The sequence below is a fragment of the Drosophila biarmipes genome, unplaced genomic scaffold (genome assembly GCF_025231255.1).
Source record: "Drosophila biarmipes strain raj3 unplaced genomic scaffold, RU_DBia_V1.1 ptg000017l, whole genome shotgun sequence".
In the NCBI taxonomy this organism is placed as follows: Eukaryota; Metazoa; Arthropoda; class Insecta; order Diptera; family Drosophilidae; genus Drosophila; species Drosophila biarmipes.
The window spans coordinates 5,050,231-5,063,635 of NW_026114535.1; the positions used below are offsets into that span (position 1 = coordinate 5,050,231).

At 44.4% G+C, this 13,405-nt stretch overlaps 1 long non-coding RNA gene across 1 annotated transcript; it reads right to left on the bottom strand.

Annotated features, from left to right (window-relative positions):
* Positions 1–201: 201 nt before the first annotated feature.
* LOC127012052 (uncharacterized) lies at positions 202–788 on the bottom strand. Its single transcript, XR_007765508.1, has 3 exons — positions 700–788; positions 415–642; positions 202–359 (listed from the first exon to the last, which is right to left on the bottom strand). It is a non-coding gene; the product is annotated as an uncharacterized LOC127012052 (long non-coding RNA).
* Positions 789–13,405: the final 12,617 nt, after the last annotated feature.

Genomic DNA, 13,405 nt, shown 5'->3' on the forward strand with positions numbered 1-13,405 from the left:
GTAATCACCGTAAGTGATTTAGCAACAACAACGCAAACTTGATCTCCCGGTCCAGATGGACTTCCTGGATGTGTGCTTAAGTCTTGTGCGTCAACCATTTGTAAACTGATTCTTAAACTTTTTAATTTCTCATTTCATCATCACTTTTTCCTTCTATCTGGAAGGACGCTTTTATTATTCCACTCCATAAAATAGGTGCGAAGGCAGATGCTAAAAATTATACAGATATTTCTAAATTGTCGGCAAATCCTAAAGCATTTGAACGTATTATCTCTTCTCATTTGCCACATTTATGTTCCTCGCTTCTATCACCGTGTCAGCATGGTTTTGTTAGGCGAAGATCGACCACCACCAACCTTCTTGAATTGCCATCTATTGTAATAAATGGGTTTAAGACAAAAATTAACCACTCACTTCTTTTATTTAAATTAGATCAGCTTGGGTTTCCTGGTAATCTATTATCTTGGATTTCATGTTACTTGAATGGTAGGACTCAGAGGGTTATATTCAAGAATGCTGTTTCAAAATTGATCTACGTGACATCTGGAGTGCCTCAGGGTAGTCATTTGGGCCCTTTGCTGTTTACTTTGTTTATTAACGATCTTTCCTCAATCATAACACATTCTCGTGTACTAATGTATGCTGATGATGTTAAACTTTGTTTATCATATAATGATATAGCGTCGGGATTTAACTTACAGTCGGATATTGATTGTTTTCTTGGATGGTGTGAGTACCCTTTTAAATTTAAACTGCCTTAAATGTAACGTTATGACTTTTTATAGGGGTACTCCTACGTTTATCAGTTACTTTCTTAAAAATACGCAAAATGACCGTATATATTCAATTAACGATTTAGGTGTTCTTCTTGACCCTAAACTTAAATTTGACTGCCACATTATGTCCACTGTTAACAAAGCCATGAGTGTTCTTGGGTTTGTAAAGCGTTGGTCAAAAGAATTTGATGACCCTTATACGACCAAATTATTATTTACCTCCCTTGTCCGTCCTATTTTGGAATATTGTTCGTCGGTTTGGAGTCCACAATATCAAGTGTACATCGATCGTATTGAGTCGGTACAAAAAAAATTTCTCTTTATTTGCCCTGCGTAGACTGGGATCAAAACGTAGGGCTTCCTTCTACGAGAGTAGATTACAATTGCTGAATTTACCTACACTTGTAAATCGTAGAACAATGCTTTTTATACAAAATCTTATAAGAGGTGGCATTGAGTCTGCATATCTTTTAAACCGCCTAATATTCAACGTTCCTGTTAGACTAACACGAAATTATTATCCTCTGAATTTGCCACGATGTACATAAAATTTTTGTCTGCACGAGCCCTTTCGCGTTCTATGTAATAACTATAATAAACTTTATCATTTAATTTGCATTTCAACATCTATCCCGGTATTAAAAACTAATATTTTAACTCATGTCCCGTCTCTATTTGTGTTATGTATGTATCTTCCTCGCGAATCAATGAATGAATTTGCGTTATGCGGAGGCTTAGAAAAAATGTAACGTGTACATCCACAATAAATGATAATCAGCGATTGATGATTACAATTGAGATGCATGCAAGATAAAATTATAAGTGCAATGAATTGTTTGAAACATTTTAATTTTATATACTCATTATAATGCGCGATGCATTTTGTACCGATCAGCAAATTATGGTCACAATTAATATTAATTTTTTCGGGTTTTGTTGGTACATAACACATTACTTATAGTTTTTTCGTTAGGCATCACTAGCTCGCCAACTAAGATCGTTGTTGTTTTAATTATTTTATTTAATTTTTTATTATCCACTTTTCTTCTGACGACACACAAAAATATTAGCTCTTTTCCATTTTTTTTCTGGTTACCCTTTTGGCTTACCCAAATTATTACATAGTTGTTACACTGACGATCTTATCGAATTCCATCTTTGCTTTTTTAAAAGGCGTCTGCGCCAACTACGTATATGACATTGGCTTACCCAAATTATTACATAGTTGTTACTCTGACGATCTTGTCGAATTCCATCCTTGGTTCTTTAAAACATGGGTGCGCCAACTACGTATGTCTCCGGGAGTGGCTGGCTTGAGGTTTTTAATTTAGCTCTAAAACTGACTTTTATATAAGTTAGGGTATGAGACCTAGCTAAAGAGTGGTATACATATGCTGTGTTTGCAAAATACCCTTGGTTAGCATTTTCGGCCGGATGCCTGTGGCCCAGTTGTTTACATGGTTCGACATCCAGAGTTCACTATGATGGCGATCCGATGTCCGGGTTGAAAGGCATCGACTGTAGTGGGACGTCGCACGTGGAGGTTTGGGTGGCAGTGATGTCATTTGCAAGACAGCCAAATAATAGGAAAAATAATTATCTACTTCCTGTTGCAGGTTCAGGCAACAGTCGTAATCAGGATTGACAATGCGACAAGAATGTATGTTGTAACGAACTGATTTCTTCGGTTTCTGCTCGCTACGGTATTCGTGCGGCTAGCTCAGTAGTTTGTGTGTGTTCGACCCACCAAATTTATATAAACGTGACCGCCCAGTAGTTCAGTGAAAATTCTCGGGTTCGGAGTGGGTTTATTGCGGGTATAACTGCAGTCGGCTTTATAACTTGCTTGTCTCGCTGTCTCTCTCTTCGCTTGTGTGCCTCTTGTAAACGAACGTTCCACCCTAGCCTTACCCTTTCGCGTACTGTCCGTGCCGTTCCCGCGGACATCTGCTGCTGGGATTTGTGTGGAGTTATTCAACTCCTCACATTCCCCCCTTACTTCAGGAAAGATTAAGAAAACTCAGCGCTCAGCGCGTTCCCTTGTATATCCTCGCCATTGAGTCAGGGCGCATCTCGTTCCGGTTCCCGGTGCTCCCTCGTTGCTCCCTCGACGTTCCCTCGACGCTTTCCATCTTGTTTCCTTTCCACAGCGCCGGTCGTCCTCCGTATAGCAATTTCGAATCTCCCGCGCCGATCCTCCAACTGTTCCCACTGGGCACCGATACTAATCGGCTATCGATACCCAGCGGGCCTGATCACGATATCGATATCGCAGGTGCGGGGTTGCCACTTGCGAGCCGCGATGTTCATCATCACCGATATTTCCATTTTCTTGTGCCCATCGATCGCACTATCGTCCAGTGCCAATCGACCGCCTATCGAGGCGCCCCCTTCCCACCGGTCGGCCGAAGTTTAGTTTTTTCGTACCCCTCAGCCCGGCATTTCGACTTGTCCTCGCCACTACGTAAGTACTATGATCTCACACCCGACTCCTTGTATGTGCTCATCAGCTTATTTTCTTTTGGCAGGTTGCCTTTGTTGACCACGAGTGTCCTTTCAGACTCCAGCAGCTGTGCTTCCTGTTTTGGACCCCGATCCGGCCCGCGATCCCGTCTCCTCGTCTGAGCATGATCCCCTTCTCCGTTGTGCTTGGCCTCTTTCGGTACAGCTCTCTTAGCTGTGCCGACTTCCCCCTTCCTTCGGCAGACTGCTGCTGCCACTCCTAATCAGATCCTTGTAGACCTTGGTTCGTTCCTTTCCGCATTCGTTATCCTTGACGTGTTCCTTGTACTGTATATGATTGTATCGTAGTGCCTTGTAGAGAATCCTTCGAGTTTTATCTGTGTAGCCTTTAAGAGTCGGAGTCTTTCCTTATTCCTGAGCTTCCTTGGAATTATCCTCGGGCTTTTTTCTTTGTATCCTTTGGGCATCCTTGGACCCTTCTCCTCGCGTCCTTTGGGTATCCTTGGAGCTATCCTTGGACCCCTTTCCTCGTGTCCTTCGGGTATCCTTGGAGATATCCTTGGACCCCTTTCCTCGTGTCCTTAGGGTATCCTTAGAGCTATCCTTGGACCCCTTTTTCTCGTGCCCTTTGGGTATCCTTGGAGCTATCCTTGGACCCTTTTCCTCGTGTCCTTTGGGTATCCTTGGAGCTATCCTTGGACCCTTTTGTCTAACGTATCTGCTTGTGGCTGCTCGTATGTGTTCTGTGTTTGTTGTTGTTTCAGCTCGCTCACATGGATAGTCCTCTTAAGGCGATAGATCCCATTCTTTCCCATTCTGTTTATGTTGCTTTCACCGCTGGGACAATCAAGTTTTGGGCACCAGATGTAACGAACTAATTTCTTCGGTTTCTGCTCGCTACGGTATTCGTGCGGCTAGTTCAGTAGATTGTGTGTGTTCGTCCCACCAAATTTATATAAACGTGACCGCCCAGTAGTTCAGTGAAAAAGCACAAAATTCTCGGGTTCGGAGTGCGTTTATTGCGGGTATAACTGCAGTCGGCTTTATAACTTGCTTGTCTCGCTGTCTCCGACGGTGTGGGTTGTCTTGTCGCTCCTCGAAGGTCCATGACCGCTGCTTGCTACTGACGTGGTTGGCTCGGTGACTGCTTGGCCACGATTCAGACTCGCTATGGGGTCAGCCGTGGGGGCTTAGGGAAGCGTCACGATCACTCCTCTCGATACCCGACCGCCTGTCCCTTGCTCTGTCCCGGATGGTCCCACGGGCTTCCGCTCAGATCGTGCGGACAGTCAAAGCGGAAAGCCAGGAAGCTGCCTCGCTTTTCACTTTGCTTCTGTGCCTAGTGTAAACGAACGTTCCACCCTAGCCTAACCCTTTCGCGTACTGTCCGTGCCGTTCCTGCGGGGTCGATCCTCCTTGCGTGGCCGTTGCGGTGTGGTGTCCTGCCTGCTGGTGGCGATGTCCTGCGAACTGCTTCTGACAAGGTGGCTACTCTAGTGGCTCTGTTGCGACGTTCCATGACTTCTCTCCCTTCTGGCTCGCTACTCTAGGGGTTCCGTTGCGCCGTTCCGGGACTTCTCTCCCTTCTGGTTTGCTACTCTAGGGGTTCTGTTACGCCGCTCCGGGACTTCTCTCCCTTCTGGCTCGCTACTCTAGGGGTTCTTTTACGCCGCTCCGGGACTTCTCTCCCTTCTGGCTTGCTACTCTCGATTTCAAATCTAAGTCTAGTAGACCCTCCAGGCGTAACGCCAGGACTTTGTCGGCAGGACAGAACAGAACTTAGCCGTGTGGTGCCTCCTTAGACCTCAGCCACCTGTGTCCTGTGATCCTGCTGCCTGCGGCCTGCGGGTTTATATAGGGCCTCTGGGAACCGTTATTTCCCTTTTGCACACGGCCCGCCAGAACTCTCCACACCGGGTCCAAAGTCCATGGCTCCTGTTTGACCCTCTTGTCCTTGACGCACTGCCTCCCGCCGCCGTCCAGCCTGATGCTGCCGTCCCGCTGATCACGGAGACGCATGCGGCATGTTTGTGTGCCGCACCGCTGCTGAGATGTGGCACCTTCTTTCCAAAGTCCAAAGTCCGGCGGCGTCCCGTTACTCCTTTTTGCACACGGCACTCTCGCTCCGCCCGCCAAGTCTCCGCTCTCTCCTACTCCATTGTTGGTCTCCAAACTCTCTTGGTCTCCGAACCCTCTTGCTCTCCAAACTGTTTCGCTCTCCAGATTCCCTTGTCTCCAAACTCTCTTCCTCTCCAAACTCTCTTCCTCCCCAAACTCCCACGTTCTCCTTCCTCGATCTCCAAACTCTCTCGTTCTCCGTCCTCGATCTCCAAACTCTCCCGTTCTCTGTCCTCGCTCTTCGCCGCGCCGCCACTACGCGAATTCGCCGCGTACCTGGCGGGCGGCCGGCCATCTGTTGCTGGGATTTGTGTGGAGTTGTTCAACTCCTCACAATGTGTAGTGGCAGTATCCTCTATGCTGGTAACAGCTTATCCATTACCCAATGAGGCGGTACAAATTGACAGAATCGGAACTTTTATGTTAAATTGTAGTGTTTTTTTGACAGTAGTGAATTTTAGATAAGCACTTTTTTATAATTCATGTTCTAACGTAACTTCTATCTTTTGTTCTGCTAGTAAAATTAGTATTTTTTTTCATCTCGACTGAATTTAGTATTTTGGGGCCATTTTTAATAAAGCAATATTCTTTTTTTGATTGCAAAGTAAATCTATGCTGAAATTAATCATGTCTGTGTATTGAATAAACTGAATGTTTTTCATCCATTTCCTCATCCATTTTTTTGTAAGTTTTTATTCTGGTGGGAATTCATAAAATTGCCTATTATTTATTCTTCCTTGTTAATGTAATTAGTTATTTCTCAAAATCTTATGTGTTTTATTTAGGAAAGTAATGGTTATTTCGGCATTTTCGTGTAAGACTTTAAGATCTTTATTTACTTTCGCCTAGTCATAGGTGTCCGTATTACCCGAATCTATTTTTACTATGTGGGCAAATCCGTTAATTTCCGGTCCTACTTCTTTCATTGTTAGGGAGCAAGGAATTTAGACTTAGTTTTGGGTGTAGGGTAAGTTCAAACCTAAGATTATTTTTATAAGATCTTTATCTTTATAAAAAATTTCACTAACAAACCGTTGAGTTGTTTCCAAGATCAATCTGTAAAATTACATTGTGTGTATGAATATCCAAGTCTCATAACTTTCTGTTTGTGTAATTTTTACCTTTTATGGCACGAAAAGTTACCCCGCTATCAGAGGGATCTGTCCTTTTTTCTTTTCAGGGGATCTATTCGTCTTTGTTCATCTTTAACTTAAATAAATAATCGTGTTCATTGTCGAATTTGACTGTCTTCTCTAAAATGACAGTGCGGCCACTAAATCGAATGGTGTTAAATTTGTACTACAGTGGATCGCGTGCTCAAAGGTTAATTTTAATTCCTTCCTCTTACTCAGAATTACTCTACAGATTTCTGTTGCAGTGGAATGTAAACGGTTTACCGTCGAGTTACTACTTGATTGTTGGAAGGAAGTAACATGTACTTGTATTTCGTATTGTGTCAAGAAGTCTTTATAAACGGCTCCAGAGAACTCGTCCCCTGACCAAGTATTATCTTTTTGGTACTCAAAATGGGCAATAGAAGATTTTGAAGGCTGTAATAACAAGGATAGAGTTTCTGTTGCTAAGTGGGTAGGCTTGATAATGGGAAAAACTCTATCTATAGGTTAGGTTGACAGGGCGATAGTTGCAGCAGCAGCATGAGTCCGTTCCGGACTACAACCTCTTGGGACCTCGCGGCGTCGAGAATTAACGAAATTTTTTTTTGCGGCACCGAATCTCGGATTCCCTTACGCAATTCACCGAGTGCACCAGCTATCCATCTTGAAGACCCATATTGCCGCTGGCCTCAGCCGAGACGTCCGGGCTATTAAATCACCTTTACCTTGAATATATATATTGTATTTAATTCCCTGTGTATTTGTGAAATTATACGGACTTAGACCCGAGACCCTTATTTGTCCTAGTCGTTTGCCTAGAATCAGAAGGTCGCGCGTGTTACTAACACGCAACACAATGGTATAGTTTACAGTGCAATTACTTACCTTTTGGAATGTCCCTATTTTTCCCTGGAGCTCCTCAGGATTAGGTGACCCAAGACGCACGCCTCACGTGTGTTCCTTATGAGGTCCGTGTTTGCATGCAATCTTTACCAACACCAGGAGAGCATAAATTTCCACAGTGCCTGTATCCTTTTCCTAGCATAAGATCCTCTGCTTTGACCTCGTAGATATTGAAGACGGTTGCCAATTGTTTGGTTTTGTAGGCTGAGGAAGGATAGATCGGTTAAGAGGAACTTGAATTTAAATTATTGAACCTGCCATATTCATAAAATATTTGTAAAACCTACAACGTAATAGTAAGTTGACCCAGTTATGAAACCGCCGTAGTCGCTAGAAGAGGATCCGTCCGAGCGCGAATTGGTGGTCATCAATAGCTACCAAATATCAATTTATTATTGTTTTTTAATTGTTAAGTTATAATAATTATTAAACGTATAAATGTCCGCGTGTAATATCTCTAGGGGTCTGTGCGGTAGAAAAAATGGTGGTTTCTTATGACACCAATTGAATGTAATATATATGTATCCATCTTGTTTCCTTTCCACAGCGCCGGTCGTCCTCCGTATAGCAATTTCGAATCTCCCGCGCCGATCCTCCAACTGTTCCCACTGGGCACCGATACTAATCGGCTATCGATACCCAGCGGGCCTGATCACGATATCGATATCGCAGGTGCGGCGTTGCCACTTGCGAGCCGCGATGTTCATCATCACCGATATTTCCATTTTCTTGTGCCCATCGATCGCACTATCGTCCAGTGCCAATCGACCGCCTATCGAGGCGCCCCCTTCCCACCGGTCGGCCGAAGTTTAGTTTTTTCGTACCCCTCAGCCCGGCATTTCGACTTGTCCTCGCCACTACGTAAGTACTATGATCTCACACCCGACTCCTTGTATGTGCTCATCAGCTTATTTTCTTTTGGCAGGTTGCCTTTGTTGACCACGAGTGTCCTTTCAGACTCCAGCAGCTGTGCTTCCTGTTTTGGACCCCGATCCGGCCCGCGATCCCGTCTCCTCGTCTGAGCATGATCCCCTTCTCCGTTGTGCTTGGCCTCTTTCGGTACAGCTCTCTTAGCTGTGCCGACTTCCCCCTTCCTTCGGCAGACTGCTGCTGCCACTCCTAATCAGATCCTTGTAGACCTTGGTTCGTTCCTTTCCGCATTCGTTATCCTTGACGTGTTCCTTGTACTGTATATGATTGTATCGTAGTGCCTTGTAGAGAATCCTTCGAGTTTTATCTGTGTAGACTTTAAGAGTCGGAGTCTTTCCTTATTCCTGAGCTTCCTTGGAATTATCCTCGGGCTTTTTTCTTTGTATCCTTTGGGCATCCTTGGACCCTTCTCCTCGCGTCCTTTGGGTATCCTTGGAGATATCCTTGGACCCCTTTCCTCGTGTCCTTAGGGTATCCTTAGAGCTATCCTTGGACCCCTTTTTCTCGTGCCCTTTGGGTATCCTTGGAGCTATCCTTGGACCCTTTTCCTCGTGTCCTTTGGGTATCCTTGGAGCTATCCTTGGACCCTTTTGTCTAACGTATCTGCTTGTGGCTGCTCGTATGTGTTCTGTGTTTGTTGTTGTTTCAGCTCGCTCACATGGATAGTCCTCTTAAGGCGATAGATCCCATTCTTTCCCATTCTGTTTATGTTGCTTTCACCGCTGGGACAATCAAGTTTTGGGCACCAGATGTAACGAACTGATTTCTTCGGTTTCTGCTCGCTACGGTATTCGTGCGGCTAGTTCAGTAGATTGTGTGTGTTCGTCCCACCAAATTTATATAAACGTGACCGCCCAGTAGTTCAGTGAAAAAGCACAGAATTCTCGGGTTCGGAGTGGGTTTATTGCGGGTATAACTGCAGTCGGCTTTATAACTTGCTTGTCTCGCTGTCTCCGACGGTGTGGGTTGTCTTGTCGCTCCTCGAAGGTCCATGACCGCTGCTTGCTACTGACGTGGTTGGCTCGGTGACTGCTTGGCCACGATTCAGACTCGCTATGGGGTCAGCCGTGGGGGCTTAGGGAAGCGTCACGGTCACTCCTCTCGATACCCGACCGCCTGTCCCTTGCTCTGTCCCGGATGGTCCCACGGGCTTCCGCTCAGATCGTGCGGACAGTCAAAGCGGAAAGCCAGGAAGCTGCCTCGCTTTTCACTTTGCTTCTGTGCCTAGTGTAAACGAACGTTCCACCCTAGCCTAACCCTTTCGCGTACTGTCCGTGCCGTTCCTGCGGGGTCGATCCTCCTTGCGTGGCCGTTGCGGTGTGGTGTCCTGCCTGCTGGTGGCGATGTCCTGCGAACTGCTTCTGACAAGGTGGCTACTCTAGTGGCTCTGTTGCGACGTTCCATGACTTCTCTCCCTTCTGGCTCGCTACTCTAGGGGTTCCGTTGCGCCGTTTCGGGACTTCTCTCCCTTCTGGTTTGCTACTCTAGGGGTTCTGTTACGCCGCTCCGGGACTTCTCTCCCTTCTGGCTCGCTACTCTAGGGGTTCTTTTACGCCGCTCCGGGACTTCTCTCCCTTCTGGCTTGCTACTCTCGATTTCAAATCTAAGTCTAGTAGACCCTCCAGGCGTAACGCCAGGACTTTGTCGGCAGGACAGAACAGAACTTAGCCGTGTGGTGCCTCCTTAGACCTCAGCCACCTGTGTCCTGTGATCCTGCTGCCTGCGGCCTGCGGGTTTATATAGGGCCTCTGGGAACCGTTATTTCCCTTTTGCACACGGCCCGCCAGAACTCTCCACACCGGGTCCAAAGTCCATGGCTCCTGTTTGACCCTCTTGTCCTTGACGCACTGCCTCCCGCCGCCGTCCAGCCTGATGCTGCCGTCCCGCTGATCACGGAGACGCATGCGGCATGTTTGTGTGCCGCACCGCTGCTGAGATGTGGCACCTTCTTTCCAAAGTCCAAAGTCCGGCGGCGTCCCGTTACTCCTTTTTGCACACGGCACTCTCGCTCCGCCCGCCAAGTCTCCGCTCTCTCCTACTCCATTGTTGGTCTCCAAACTCTCTTGGTCTCCGAACCCTCTTGCTCTCCAAACTGTTTCGCTCTCCAGATTCCCTTGTCTCCAAACTCTCTTCCTCTCCAAACTCTCTTCCTCCCCAAACTCCCACGTTCTCCTTCCTCGATCTCCAAACTCTCTCGTTCTCCGTCCTCGATCTCCAAACTCTCCCGTTCTCTGTCCTCGCTCTTCGCCGCGCCGCCACTACGCGAATTCGCCGCGTACCTGGCGGGCGGCCGGCCATCTGTTGCTGGGATTTGTGTGGAGTTGTTCAACTCCTCACAATGTGTAGTGGCAGTATCCTCTATGCTGGTAACAGCTTATCCATTACCCAATGAGGCGGTACAAATTGACAGAATCGGAACTTTTATGTTAAATTGTAGTGTTTTTTTGACAGTAGTGAATTTTAGATAAGCACTTTTTTATAATTCATGTTCTAACGTAACTTCTATCTTTTGTTCTGCTAGTAAAATTAGTATTTTTTTTCATCTCGACTGAATTTAGTATTTTGGGGCCATTTTTAATAAAGCAATATTCTTTTTTTGATTGCAAAGTAAATCTATGCTGAAATTAATCATGTCTGTGTATTGAATAAACTGAATGTTTTTCATCCATTTCCTCATCCATTTTTTTGTAAGTTTTTATTCTGGTGGGAATTCATAAAATTGCCTATTATTTATTCTTCCTTGTTAATGTAATTAGTTATTTCTCAAAATCTTATGTGTTTTATTTAGGAAAGTAATGGTTATTTCGGCATTTTCGTGTAAGACTTTAAGATCTTTATTTACTTTCGCCTAGTCATAGGTGTCCGTATTACCCGAATCTATTTTTACTATGTGGGCAAATCCGTTAATTTCCGGTCCTACTTCTTTCATTGTTAGGGAGCAAGGAATTTAGACTTAGTTTTGGGTGTAGGGTAAGTTCAAACCTAAGATTATTTTTATAAGATCTTTATCTTTATAAAAAATTTCACTAACAAACCGTTGAGTTGTTTCCAAGATCAATCTGTAAAATTACATTGTGTGTATGAATATCCAAGTCTCATAACTTTCTGTTTGTGTAATTTTTACCTTTTATGGCACGAAAAGTTACCCCGCTATCAGAGGGATCTGTCCTTTTTTCTTTTCAGGGGATCTATTCGTCTTTGTTCATCTTTAACTTAAATAAATAATCGTGTTCATTGTCGAATTTGACTGTCTTCTCTAAAATGACAGTGCGGCCACTAAATCGAATGGTGTTAAATTTGTACTACAGTGGATCGCGTGCTCAAAGGTTAATTTTAATTCCTTCCTCTTACTCAGAATTACTCTACAGATTTCTGTTGCAGTGGAATGTAAACGGTTTACCGTCGAGTTACTACTTGATTGTTGGAAGGAAGTAACATGTACTTGTATTTCGTATTGTGTCAAGAAGTCTTTATAAACGGCTCCAGAGAACCCGTCCCCTGACCAAGTATTATCTTTTTGGTACTCAAAATGGGCAATAGAAGATTTTGAAGGCTGTAATAACAAGGATAGAGTTTCTGTTGCTAAGTGGGTAGGCTTGATAATGGGAAAAACTCTATCTATAGGTTAGGTTGACAGGGCGATAGTTGCAGCAGCAGCATGAGTCCGTTCCGGACTACAACCTCTTGGGACCTCGCGGCGTCGAGAATTAACGCAATTTTTTTTTGCGGCACCGAATCTCGGATTCCCTTACGCAATTCACCGAGTGCACCAGTTATCCATCTTGAAGACCCATATTGCCGCTGGCCTCAGCCGAGACGTCCGGGCTATTAAATCACCTTTACCTTGAATATATATATCGTATTTAATTCCCTGTGTATTTGTGAAATTATACGGACTTAGACCCGAGACCCTTATTTGTCCTAGTCGTTTGCCTTGAATCAGAAGGTCGCGCGTGTTACTAACACGCAACACAATGGTATAGTTTACAGTGCAATTACTTACCTTTTGGAATGTCCCTATTTTTCCCTGGAGCTCCTCAGGATTAGGTGACCCAAGACGCACGCCTCACGTGTGTTCCTTATGAGGTCCGTGTTTCCATGCAATCTTTACCAACACGTGACCAGGAGAGCATAAATTTCCACAGTGCCTGTATCCTTTTCCTAGCATAAGATCCTCTGCTTTGACCGCGTAGATATTAAAGACGGTTGCCAATTGTTTGGTTTTGTAGGCTGAGGAAGGATAGATCGGTTAAGAGGAACTTGAATTTAAATTATTGAACCTGCCATATTCATAAAATATTTGTAAAACCTACAACGTAATAGTAAGTTGACCCAGTTATGAAACCGCCGTAGTCGCTAGAAGAGGATCCGTCCGAACGCGAATTGGTGGTCATCAATAGCTACCAAATATCAATTTATTATTGTTTTTTAATTGTTAAGTTATAATAATTATTAAACGTATAAATGTCCGCGTGTAATATCTCTAGGGGTCTGTGCGGTAGAAAAATGGTGGTTTCTTATGACACCAATTGAATGTAATATATATGTAGTGTGAGGCAGGTTTCCCACTCCCGGATTACTTGGGAAATTAAAGATTACAGGTCAAATAATACGAAAAAACACATGTTTTTATGATTTCTTTCCTAATGACACAGTTAAAATGTATTTACGAATGGTACATTAAAGTATGTTAGAAATAATTTTTTATTACATTTTTACAAATAAATATTTAAAAATTTGACAATGGTAGCAAATTGACGGACGGGACTCGGAGAAGAGTCCCCTCATAACTCTGTGCTGCATCATCAGAAATCCAAAAATCCAAGTTCGTTAGATGATTGTTTGCTCCAGCTAACGGTGGCGATTTTTTCTTTTTAAAATTCCAATTTTTGCATTTTTTTTTTTGAAGACTTTAAAGCGAAGCTGCGTGATGTCCTCGACTTAAGATAGAAATCGAGGACGGCAAAGGAAAGCCAAGAGGAGCCCAATCCAGCCGATTTCCTTAACTGGCGGCTATCACCACGAGTAATTACTAGTTCAGTTGACGAACGGCTAGGCAGTGACAAAAGAATGGGGGTTTTGGTATAAGCAAAAGACGAG